This window comes from Nycticebus coucang, chromosome 1 (genome assembly GCF_027406575.1).
Source record: "Nycticebus coucang isolate mNycCou1 chromosome 1, mNycCou1.pri, whole genome shotgun sequence".
Taxonomy (NCBI): domain Eukaryota; kingdom Metazoa; phylum Chordata; class Mammalia; order Primates; family Lorisidae; genus Nycticebus; species Nycticebus coucang.
This window is the reverse complement of record NC_069780.1, coordinates 56,611,806-56,624,832: the sequence shown is the minus strand read 5'-3', so window position 1 is coordinate 56,624,832 and position 13,027 is coordinate 56,611,806. Positions and strand designations below refer to the sequence as shown.

At 33.6% G+C, this 13,027-nt stretch overlaps 1 pseudogene; it reads right to left on the bottom strand.

The window, feature by feature from the left end:
• Nucleotides 1–12,484, bottom strand: part of LOC128590312 (leucine-rich repeat flightless-interacting protein 2-like) — a 35,450-nt pseudogene extending 22,966 nt beyond the window's left edge.
• Between the last annotated feature and the right edge of the window lie 543 nt (nucleotides 12,485–13,027).

The window sequence follows — 13,027 nt, the reverse complement described above, 5'->3', positions numbered from 1 at the left end:
TTTTAAACATCAGAGGAAGCAGTGCTTTTAAGAAGAGCATAATAAATTCTCTATTAGTGAAAGTAAAGCCTCCCATTCAGTACAAGAACCATTACCCAGAAAGGACTGAATTACGCAGCCTAATAAGGTCCAAAGAGTGACCTCATTCCAGAAATACATTTCTAAGTAAACACTACCTTTCCAAAAACTAATTGTGAAAGAGCACTGAAAATTTTTTCAAATATTTCACAATAAAAGAGATTCAAACCCACCAAACTAGGAAGAAGTAGTTCAAGGGTCAGTTTAAAAAGGAATTTTTTTTTTTATCATAAAGAGACTTTGAGTTATTTCTGGTCTTCAATCATGTTCTATATTTTCAATTTTTTTTAATGATAACCCCACAATATCAACTGAACAGTGGGAAAGGATATTATTCTAAAAATCAGAAACAAAGATGCAAATAAAGATTTACACCATTGCTTTATAACAGCTGAATAATGATCTCTAATATCCTTTATGTAATGTGTTGAGTAAGAAAGATTTTCTAGATATTTAGTATGTTATAAACTTCTATTATATATTTATGAGGGCCCCTATCACTTCTATCTTGTAAAAAGAAACATTTTTTGTTTCAAGAAATTGATTCATTTGTCACATGACTTAGAGATAAGTGATTTCAAATCCCATCTCCTAAAGGGACCCTGATCCGCTTTCACCAATTAGTATATACCTACCTTCTCTTTTGCCAACAATTGGTTTAGGAATAAATGTGTGACCAATGCCAATGAGTAAGGCTTGAAAAGAAGTTTGTTTTGAGGCTTCTAAAAATGTTTTCTTGTGAAGATTGCTGTAAGGTGACGAGAAGTGGAACAACCCAATTATTTTGTAAGCATGAAGAGAATGAGTCCATGGGCAAAGCCAAAAATAATCCCAAATCAGAAAGATAGGAAAACATCTCTATGTAGGTACAATGCATAATATCATCAACCTTTCTACCTCCCATGCACCAACTTCCAGTTATACAAACAAAACATGTACACTAAATATCGTTGATGTTTATAACTTGCCACTGGAGACATGATACCTGATAAACTGAGAATACAGCTGGTTTTATATCAGCAAGAAAACAGTTGTAGTTGCAACGGTACTATGCAAGTTATAGATAATTTAAAAAGTTAATTAGATAAAAATTCAGTAGAAGAAACTCCAAAACATGTACTATTATATGTGTTAATCAAGTTATATGTAATTTCACTTTGATATCTTTAAAAGAAGAATAAAGAAATCAAAAGATAGTGGTCAAATTATTTCCATTTCAGGAAAAAGTATAGAGACTATTATTATCTTTGAACATTGCTTAGTTGTGTTCATTTGACAGTGTCTCAACTAAATAAAGGTTTAGCTGACAATGAATTAACCAATCCCTTTAGAGACGCCTAGATAAATGATAGTTATGCTTCAGGGTTTTAAGATCTAGACACAATACTTGAAAAATTTCAGAAATGTTTAAATTAGGCATTATGTTTTATTCATTTATTAATTTGTATCTGTTCTTCATCAATTTACCATTCATGTATTAAATTCATAAGTAGTCATTTAGGTTTCACATATGTAAGTCTCAGAAGATGAAGCACATTAGATATTCTGGAGAATATGAAAAATGCTTTGCTTTCTTGGGGTTCATAATCTAGAGGGAGAAAAGTTGTCATATGATTAATGATTCTTACGTATCATGGCTGATTGCAGGAAGCACTAAGATAAAGGTTGGGATTGTAAGGACATGAATGGTAAAAGTATCTGACCTAATCCGAGGAAGTTGTCCATGACCGGTGCTTTAACAAGGGAGATGGCTATCAGTAGAAATAGTCTGCCCCGACTGGAGAAATACTTTGTCCAGATACTTCATCCAGTATTTTATCAGAGTATGATAATAATAAAAAGCTTGAGAATTTCCCAAAGCCTTTAATGTCAACCAAAAGAAAACTCACCTTTTTTACATTATTATTTCACCCATGTCTCTCTAAATAACATCAAGAAGAATGGAGAAGCTATCGCATAACTCCAAACAACTCACTACAGTTATTTGTATATAAACACATTCATTTATAAACACAGTAGGATTCCATGTGATCATGAGGAATAGGACTGAGCAGGTTCATAAAGTCTAAAACAAACATTAAGGGTCCTGTAGATCTCAATCTGACATATTTTATGGGGAGGGAAAACAGGTTATAGTGTTGTAGAATTTGATGAAAAATTAGTGGAATTATGGAAATTATAACACACATACACCACTCACAAGTAAGTATCAAACTGGTTTTAAAATGACTCTTTGTATGTTATATTGATTTTTCATTATTGTGACCTTATGCTTAAACCTCCTTGTTGTGATCCTAATTTTCTACTCAATCTTTGTTTAGCTCCCACTGGGATAGTGATAGAGTGTGATTATTCAGAAAGGCAGAGAAAGAGGAGATTAAGACTCCCTGCTAATGAGAACAAGGAAAGGAAAGAGAAATGTGCCAATCTAAGTGTTCTACTTGTAAATTGAGCTGCCATACAGGAGGAAATAAATAATGTTTCATCACAAATCTCTTTTTGATGCAAATAAATGGCCTAAAAATAACATACTGCAAAACAAACAGATTAGGTTGACTGCAGGGAAGTAATGTTAGTTTATCATGCCACATTTTTAATGATAATATTATAAATGTTAAATTAACTCAAGATTATTATTTTATATAAGTTTGAACAGTATAATTTTCTGGAAAATTTAATCACTTTTGTAAGAATCTAAATATAGATTCTTCTAAACACACTTCAGATACACAGATACTAGCTTCACTTTAAGGATAATTTGATTTTTTGTATTCTGTATAACCAGGAAATTAATTAAATGCAAATTATTTGCACTTACACATTAAAAGTAAAATAAATGATTACAAAAAATTAGCCTATTATTTTATGAGGCTTTGATAAGCATTATAAAAGTATTATAATACTATATATACATATATATTTTTATATCATCTACTTGAAAATTTTTACAGTTATTTCTGTATAAACTATTAATTTTCATTTTTCTCTTTGATATTCCATAAATTATTTCTAACACAACACAGTAAAAATAGTTTCATTTTAAAAATTAATTTTACTATAAACAATACAGACATTTTTAAATCTTGTAGCTTTTCAGATATAACTACAAAACATCTTTAAATGCTAATTATATTAGATAATTCTATTTTCCATTTGTTTCCTCATTTTCTTTTTTTTTTGCAGTTTTTGGCTGGGGTTGGGTTTGAACCCATGACCTCTGGCATATGGGGCCAGTGCCCTACTCTGTTGAGCCACAGGCGCCGCCCTTTTTCCTCATTTTGAAATGGACATTCTGTAAATATTAATTAAATCCAAATGTTCATATGTATCACTCAGTTTTTATTTTCTCTAAACGTTAAGTTATTATCTTTATAATAACATATCTTATTAATAATATCTTAATTAATCTGATATTTAAGTAAAATTTAATTAGCCTTAGTTGTTTTTATATGTGGTATTCAGGTAATAGACATGAACAGGATTTGAGTTGCACTGGGCACAGAGGATCAAAAATTATACTCTGAAGATATACTAATTGTACATATCTGAGTGAACCAAACCATGGCAGAAGCCTTTAGTTTAGGAAGCAGTTTGCTATGGTTGCTTAGATTCAAAAACTGGAAATTAGGTAGATTTCAACTAGAAACCATAATTGTGTTTCCTAGATACATAATTTGGTCAAGTACTTACTTTCCATAAGCCTTGAATTTTTCTGTTTTGGTGCTAATCATAGTATCTCTCTACTTTATATGGAAGTTATTAGGTTGACAAAAGAAAATAAATGCACTTCATCTAATTGCTTTATAAGCATTTATCATGATGATATTACAGCATTATGCTTTGATATCTTACTTGTTCTCTGTGGAGGGAAGCAAAAAGTAAAAGGGGCAAAGACTGCCTGATTGGGGTTGGCACTAACTCGGATGAAATACTTTTGGTACAAAAGAGAAGTAAAATGGAAAAAACACTGTTTCTCTGAAATTAGAATTTGTCTATCTACATAGCAGACTATTTTCTACAGTATTTTGACACCATTCTTTAGTTTTTTCATGAGTGGATCATTTGGGATCAAGGACTTTGGGGACTGGGTAAATACTAAAAACTATGTGAATAAGTTGCATATTTCCTTTTATAAGAATAATATTCTTCCATAAAGTCTCTATCATTCATACAAATTATCACATAAAGCACTCATATGCTTTCTAGTGTGAATTTCTGAATCACAAGCTATCCATAAATCTTCATTAAAACATCAAACATGTATTATTTTTAAAAAAGAAACACTAAATTTTGCAAAAGTCAAAAATGGATTTTAGCATTAGGCATATCTATACCCCTTTAAATATATTTATTAATTCCTCAAATCAACATGTTTCAATTAATTTGTAAGTGGTGGAAATGATTTGTGTATGTGTGTGTTATTTCAAACATACAATAAAGTTGCATGTTCATAATATAACACCTATATATACTCCCACTCATTTTAACAAGTTAGTATTTTTCTCATACCTACTATTGGTATTATATATTTTGTAAGGAAATAAAACAATAGAGATATGTTTAAATCTTTTCTTTCATCCATTTCTCCCTTCCAGAAGTAGCCATTATCTGGAAGTTGATGTCCATATTCCCATTCATATTTTTCTGTGTTTAATTACTTAATATTAAATATCATGTGTTATTTAGGGTATTATTGTGTGTTCTTATTTAGGGTATGCCATATATCTTTGGCAACAGTCTTATTTCACTTAATATTATTTTTTTCCAGATTAATCCATGTTGATACATACATGGATAAATTTTATCCATTTTAACTCCTCTAAATTATTCCACTGTATAAATCAATCACATCTTTGTAACCCTTCCCACATTGTTGAAGGTTTATGTTGTCTATAATATTGTCAACAATTCTTCAATGACTATCCCTTCTTCATGGTCAACATTTTATTTAGGGAATATATCTTTTATTTTATATACAGAGGATGATAAAAAAATGTATGTACATTTTAAGGGAAAAAGGTATCCTTTCATGCCTGTTGCTTGGTGATGCTAGCATTTATTTGATCAACCCCATTTTTGAGCAAGTGTCACACTATAGAGTTCTACTGCATTTTAATTCAACTTTGAAAATTAATATATAGACAACATCTCTTGAAGTGTGTATGCATTTTTTTGGCACGCCGGCATAGGATATATATACCCATACATAAATAAGTATGTTTAATATATGTAGACAGAATTGCTTGTTGAGTATGAGTATATTTTCAACTTAATAGTTATTTGCAAGTTGTATTTCAAAGTGACTGTACAAATTCACCTACCCGCATGCATAAGAGGGTATTTTTTTTTTAATCTGTATGTTCTATCCACATTTTCTGTTATTTTTTGACTACATTTTGTGCTTTCAAAATTAGGTAGGTCCATTAGTCCTTGTGTTCCAAGTGAAAAATTCTTATAGATAAAATTTGGATATTTCTCGTTGTAGGATTTGTCTTCAAGTAAAATAATAAACTAAATTCACATATAGTTAACTTTTAAATTTAATATTGAGAAAAAGAAATTTAAAAACTAATATCTAAGTTGTATTTTGAATTTTCTACATATCTATGTTTCTTTCAGACTCTTGTAAGATAATTGGTTTACTGCATATTCACCAATTAATAACACTTAATGGGCTCTTAATTTTGGTTTCCAATCTTTGGTGTTTCATGTGAGTAAAGAAAATGTCAAGCGGAAAGAAAGAATGGAAAGCCATTTTTCAACTACTAATAGTTTAGAATTTAACATTCACAAGAGGAAAATAATTATTTAAAAATCATAAATTAACAATTAAGTTCTTATTGTTTAATTAAAATTATGAAATTAGGTATTATAGGTTCAGTTCCTGGTTCCACTATTTCCTAGCTGTATTACCTTGGACAGGTTTCTTAACCACACTGTGCTTTATTTTTTTTTTCCATTTATAAATGGGGATGATAATAGTACCTGCTTCACATGACTGTCATAAAATCTAAGTAAGGTATTACATGGGGAAGTATTGACAACAGGATCTCCCACTAAAGTGCTATAAAATGTTTGCTGTTATAATAGCATTTTTGAATAAAATATTGACTACCTTAAGATATTGCTCTTACCATTTCTAAGTTTGATAGCGCTCTCTTCTCTAGTTTCACTACAACCTACTGGCCATTAGATATTTTGAAAATGTAACTGCAATAACTACTAACTGCCACTGTAGCCTGCCTACCTACAGCAGGATTGGTTAAAGCCTCTTACTTCCTATTACACTTTGAAGAGAAATTCAAACTCCTTACTGTGACTTACAAGTCCCCTGTGATCAGAGCTCTGCCACCTTCCCAAACTCATCCTTTCTTCATTCTTTAACTCACATGGTCCAACAGGTTTTCTGTATTATTTAACCACATCACGGGACTTTCAGGCCTCTAAGGCCATGCAGGGGCTATTTCCTCTGCTTTTCCTCAGCTACAGCTCCAATGCTACTTCCACAGAAAGGTTTCCATTTACCAACATGCTGAAAGTGCCTTTCCCCTTGATTTGCCAGGTACCATCAATATATAGTTTGCTAAGATAAACATGGTTTTATACACAATATATTAATTATAGATTTATTTATGTATTTACTTATTTCAAGCTTGAATACTATTTCAATAGGCTTAGGAGTGAATTGAGTCTGTATAAAATCAAAAGAAAAAACAAGCAAACAAAAATACCGGTACCGGAAGCATATTATCTCATCCACTGCAGAATTGCTTATGAAAAGTTAATGTTTCCTTCAACCCATGTATAAAGAGCTGACTAATTAAAAAGGAAAAAAAAAACAAACCATAAAACCTTTCCACTTTAAACAACATTCTTAATTGCTTTGTAAAACAGTCCTTAAAGATTCTGCCTATATATTCTTTAACACTTTTTACTTAACTCAGTGACTTTATTCTTCATTTACATGTAAGAAAAACATTTTTTCCCTCACAAATAAATGTGAATGATTACTTCTACTTATGAAAATAGAATAGAAAGGGATTATTTTGTTTGTTTTTTTTTCACATCATATCCCTATTAGAAAAATGTAGTTTTCTATAAGTTTGGGAGACTTGGTTTCGTTATTATTCCATCGCAGGTACATATGAACCAATACTTCTTCCATTTACTTGGTATGGATTCTGTTAGTTTAGAAATGTATTTTATAAATTACATTGTAAATTTTGAAGAGATTGAAGAACATTGAACGCAACTTTAAATTTTTTTTTATTTTTATTAAAACAATAGATGTACGTATTTATACATACTTTGATACTGGTATGCAATGTGAATTAATCAAATCAGAGTAATCAGGGTATCCATCATCTCAAGCATTTACATTTCTTACACAAAGAAACCAGCATAACTTTTTGAAGGAAAATACAAGGTTTCAAAAAGAAGCAAATTAAGCAGGATTTCAAAGAAGTGTGGACTAGTATGGACATCAAGAACATTTTTTAAGAAGATACTTGAAATAATTTAAACAATGTGCAGAATTTGAATGGGAAAGTGAGAACCTGCATCACTTCCAGGGAATTACTTGAATGAGATATAATCAAGACATGTTTGTGGAATGATGAGAAGAACCATGGGTACTCCAAAATTGTTGAGTTAAATAAAGTTGGTAGTGAGTGGGCAGGTCTGTTTCTTCCGACATCTGCAGTTATGGTAGTCAACAATCAAGCTGACATTCACAATGATGACACTTAAGCATTGTGAAGTTCTCAGTAATCAAGGAAAGATTGGATAACACTTAGTGAATTGCACTTATAAAGTATACCATTATACTTGGAATAGGTTTTCCATTATACAAAGTTTTTTAAGAGGCTGTTATTTAAAATTTATTTGAGGAGATTATAAAAAATAATTCAGCCTCTGAATAACCTTTTTGTTGTTGTTGTTGTTGTTTAGGAACATTTTTACTCAACTATGATATCATTAGTAAAGAAATTCCAAAACTAAAATTTTAAACACGTATGCCTTACAGTATGTTCCTACTTCCAGGCCACCAAAGACTTGTAACTCTATTTACAATATAAAAATAAATTTTTTACTTTTGTAACTTTGGCGTATCCTTAAGTAAAGGAATTTTTCTGAAGGACATATATTACTTTAACAGACATTATAGAAGAAAAGGCAATTTCTAACCATCACTGTTATGTAATTATTGATTCTTTAGATGTGACCATGTTAATGTGACCAATGGAAAATTTTAATAATAAATATTTTTTGTAGTCAATATATTCAATCAAGAAAAATTGGAAAGTTAAAAAACAGTAGAAGGAAGGATAATCTAAAATTTCAATGATCATAGATAGTCACTTTTAGTTTTATAGTATTAATATATTCTTCCTTAACTTTTGGTTCTATATATTTTCTGCAATAATTATGAGCAAAATTGTCTAGTTAAATAAAGTTGGTAGTGAGTGGGCAATGAGTTTTCTCAAAATAATTCATTTTTTTAAAATTAAAGTCATAGGGTGGCACCTATGGCTCAGTGTGTAGGGCGCCGGCCCCATATACAGAGGGTGGCAAGTTTGAACCTGGTCCTGGCCAACTGCAACAACAACAAAAAATAGCCAGGTGTTGTGGTGGGTGCCTATAGTCCCAGCTACTCAGGAGGTTGAGGCAAAAGAATCGTCTAAGCCCAGGAGTTAGAGGTTGCTGTGAGCTGTGATGCCAGAGTACTCCAGTGAGGGCAATGAAGTGAGACACTATCTCTAAAAAAAAAAAAAAAAAAAAATTAAAGTCATACATTTATTAAATAAAACTGAAAAATACTAAAAACATGTTTAACCATCATGAACATGCTCATGTCTTAAAGCTAAGCACTATTACTTTGGTGTATAGTATTATTCTTTTTGATTGATACATTTTTTGCAATTTAAAATAATAATTTACTTTTCTTTTTGTTTTTTGAGATACAGTCTCATTCTGTTGCCCAGGCTAGTGTAATGAAGTCAGCCCAGCTCAGTGTAATCTCAAAAATTCTGGGATCAACGGATCCTCCTGCCTCAACCTCCTACCACAATGACTGGCTAATTTTCGTATTTTTGGTATTAGTCTTGCACTTGCTGGAGCTGGTATTGAACTCCCAAGTTCAAGTAGTCCTCCTACCTTGGCCTCCTAGAGTGGTAGGTTCATGGTGTGAACCACTGGGCCTGGCATGAATTATTTTTAGCATAACTATTACAAGAAAGTATGAAAATCCAAAATAGTAGGTCATGACACCTTCTACAGATGATTCATTTCTAATTTTAATATTTGTGAGTAATCAAAATCATTTGTAGATGTGGAAACGTTTTTCAATTTCAAAGGCAATGACCTTAGCTATATATTATCTATGTATATTTTGATTTTGTTAAGAGTTGCATTAGTAAATTAATCTTGGAGGACATTTTATTTTTAAATGTATTTACCTTGAAAAATGGTCAAAATATTGAAATATTTGAAAAAGATACACATTCATTCTATTCATACCTGGCATAGAAATAGTCATGCCAAGATTTCATTAAGATTAAGGTTTTTAAAAATGTAAGTGGTGGTACTTATTCAGACCTGGGAATAACTTTGCATCTCTACATGTAAATTCATGCTCTTAAAAATATGGAGTGGGCACAGTTACAAAAAGCATCTAAAGATTTAAAGTAGTTCTATGTGAGCCATTAATATAAAAATAAAGGTTGCTTGATGTTCTCTAAAGACTACCCATTAGATCAAATTAATAAAGACTTTTAAAAATTTCAATTTTTTAAATTTTTACATTTAATAGATCATAATAGCATGTGAAATCAATAACAAATTTAAGAGCTCATTATTTTGTTTGATTTTAAGCTTTGGGATTTCCTTTTGGGGGGTGGGGTGGCAAAAAGGGTATGTTTAATAGAATTCTTAGGCAGATTTTCCACCTGCCAGCCCTCCCCCTTTGGGGCTTGTCTGGGGTTTCATTCCACAAATAAGCAGTGGATGAAATACTTTACAAGGTAAAGCACAGTTGATATTGAAGAATAAGGACCCTATGCTTACTTTGAGAGGATTAGGCCTTGGACTTCCCCTTTCTCATGCAATAAAGAAAGTTTTATATATAGTCCTCATATTTTTTCCTTACATTTTCTTATATAAATTTAAATATTTTGCAAAAAAAAAAAGGCTTTTTCCTCCAAACGTAAAAATTTGAGTGAAACAGATTCCCCAACTGTGAACTTGTTTCTTCACTAAAATAGAAATGCTATCCGATTATCAAGGATAAATGTCTTTTGTCCACTGAAGATCACTGAAGTCTGAATTGCACCATGGGGAAGGCACTTGTGTTTTCTGAGATCTCCAGCAAGTATCTCAGTGAGTGCTCATGGAATTGCTATCCTCCTGCCCCCATGCCAAGGCCTCCGAGTGGCCAGTCACTGAGACATGTGGGGGAAAATGTTGAGTAAACATGATTTTAAAATTATGGAAAGAAAAAATAAAAATAGCATGGACCGAGTCTTAGTCTAAATTCAAACTACAAACAAAATCCAAAGTGTTCATTCATGAAGATTCAAACCTGCTTAATTCTCTCATAAATTATAAAATATGAAGGTGGCTATTTTAATGACAAAACTCGAACAGTACTATTGAAAGGGTTTATGTCAATGGACAAAAAGTCAGTTCCTCTGGGCAGGGCCCCAAGGAGCAGCATCTATGTCCAAAGGTGGCCTCCCTACTGCTGGGCCAAAGTGCTGTCCTGTTGGCCTTCATCTTGAGCCACTTGGCCAGGGGGCTGTTGGTCATCTTCATCTCCTCAATCTTGTCCGGCTGGTAACTCTCACTGTAGCTTCCCTGTTTCTGCCCTTAGTTCATCTTCCATTTTGTCAGCATTTTCAACAGCAATTTTATAGCTCAGTACTTGTCCCTCTAAGCCGGCTAATACTTTGCTCCACGGTGGTTATATCCTGTTCTGCTTCTGAAAACTTACATTTATATTCACTAATTTGTCTGTTGGCATCTCTCTGCATTTCAATGAACTGCAAGTCTGAACCATTTGGAAGTCTTGCTGGGTCACCCACTGTGCCATTATTCCTGGAGCACTTCTGTCCTTCCTCTAACTGCAGCTGAGTTTTCTTGCGGGTCACCCACTGTGCCATTATTCCTGGAGCACTTCTGTCCTTCCTCTAACTGCAGCTGAGTTTTCTGATCTGTAATAGCAGCTCTTCCTTTTCTCCAGCAAGTTTTCATAGCCTTGCATCTAGTGGCTCTTCTCAATGATTCCAGGACCTGAGCAGCTTCCTGAGACACAATAGTGATGGCTGCAGCTACTGTTTAATGACAGACTTCACTCCTGGGAATGCCGTTGGGGATTATAACTACCGTGTTTCTCAATAAATTTCATCTCTTTGCTGAAGGCTTTCTTTAAGTTCATTCATCTTATGTTGCAGCACGCTACATATACGTTTCTGCCTTTCTAATTCCTTTGATTTTTCTTCATTTTCTCTATAAAATTCTGCCATCTGTTCCTCTTGTTTTCAGTAACATCCTTGAGGGTGTCTACTTGATAGATCAAATTGTTTTTCTCATTATCCAACTGCGCATTGGAAACCATGGCTTTCTTGAATTTTTCTCTACTTCAAGCACTCCCGCAATTCGCTTAATGAGGTGTCTGGGTCTATCAAGCTGCTGGCGTCCACACTTCCCCGTATGGGTGAGTCCCTCCTTAGAGGGGTTGTTGATGAGGCAGCCTTTCAAGATGAAGGTCTGGTGTAACTTCAGCATATTTGTCAGAATTTTCATCCAACAGCAGGTCTTCAGGAGAACCGAAGATCTCTTCTTGGTTCCGTAGGTGTGACTGGAAGGATGATTCCTGTGCCCGCCAATCCTTGGGATGGACAGTGCAACCTCACTCCCTCCTTTTGCTGTCGTTCCAGGGTTTTTTGTGCGTGTATCTCTTGCTTCTGCTCTAGCGGGCCTGTCCTGCTGCCAGTCTCGCCCCTGCCTCTGCCAATGTTAGTTAAAGCCTCGTCTTCTGTGAAAAATTGGCCTTTCAGGGGGCACCTGTGGCTCAAAGGAGTAGGGGGCTGGCCCCATGTGTCGGAGGTGGCAGGTTTGAACCCAGCCTCGGCCCAAAACTGCAAAAAACAAAACAAACAAACCAAAAAAACCCGTCTTTTCCAGAACCAGGAGTGCCCATTGTGTGTTCTTAATAGTTTTTTAACTCTGGAAGCCATTTCACTGTTTTCTGCCCCTAGTGATGGTAGCTCTCCTTTCCACTGACATTTATTTTACTTCCAGACCCCTTCATTTATTTTCCCACATCTGTGTCTAGGCGGGGATGGTGACGGAAGGGCCGGAGCGGGAACAGGGGAGAGAGATAAGAGGCGCAGAGGGACAGCTCCATCCCGGGGTCCTCGTCAGGCCAGCGGGGTTGTAGCTGCAGCTCCCAGCGTCCACCGCCAGCAAGTCAGATAAGCGGAGTGACCCCCGCGTTGCCGGTGAGGCAGCAGGAACCAGCCCACGGCAGCTTTGGGTTTTTCTATAGTTTTTATTTTTAACTCAGATGTTATATTTGCATTCTTCTAAATGCATTCTTTACATCTCTACACATAACGTATAGCATATTTGTAATTTATAAAATCGTATTTAAATCTCGATATGGTTTGATGCCACATACTGCCTTACATTATATGATCCAATATGGGTTTTATAACAAATTAGGTATTTTGCTTACAATGAAGATTTTACAATAAGATTTAAATAAATCATAGATCTTTTTTCAAAGAAATGAGCCTCAGACTGTATTTTATATGTATGCTGATGAATTTATATTTCCCGGAGGTCCCATGATTTTATTCATAATTTATTGTGAACTATGATATGGAAAGGCTCTAGAATTTCAAATGGGATGCTTGGGAAATTGGCAACCACTTAGCTCAGACTTCTA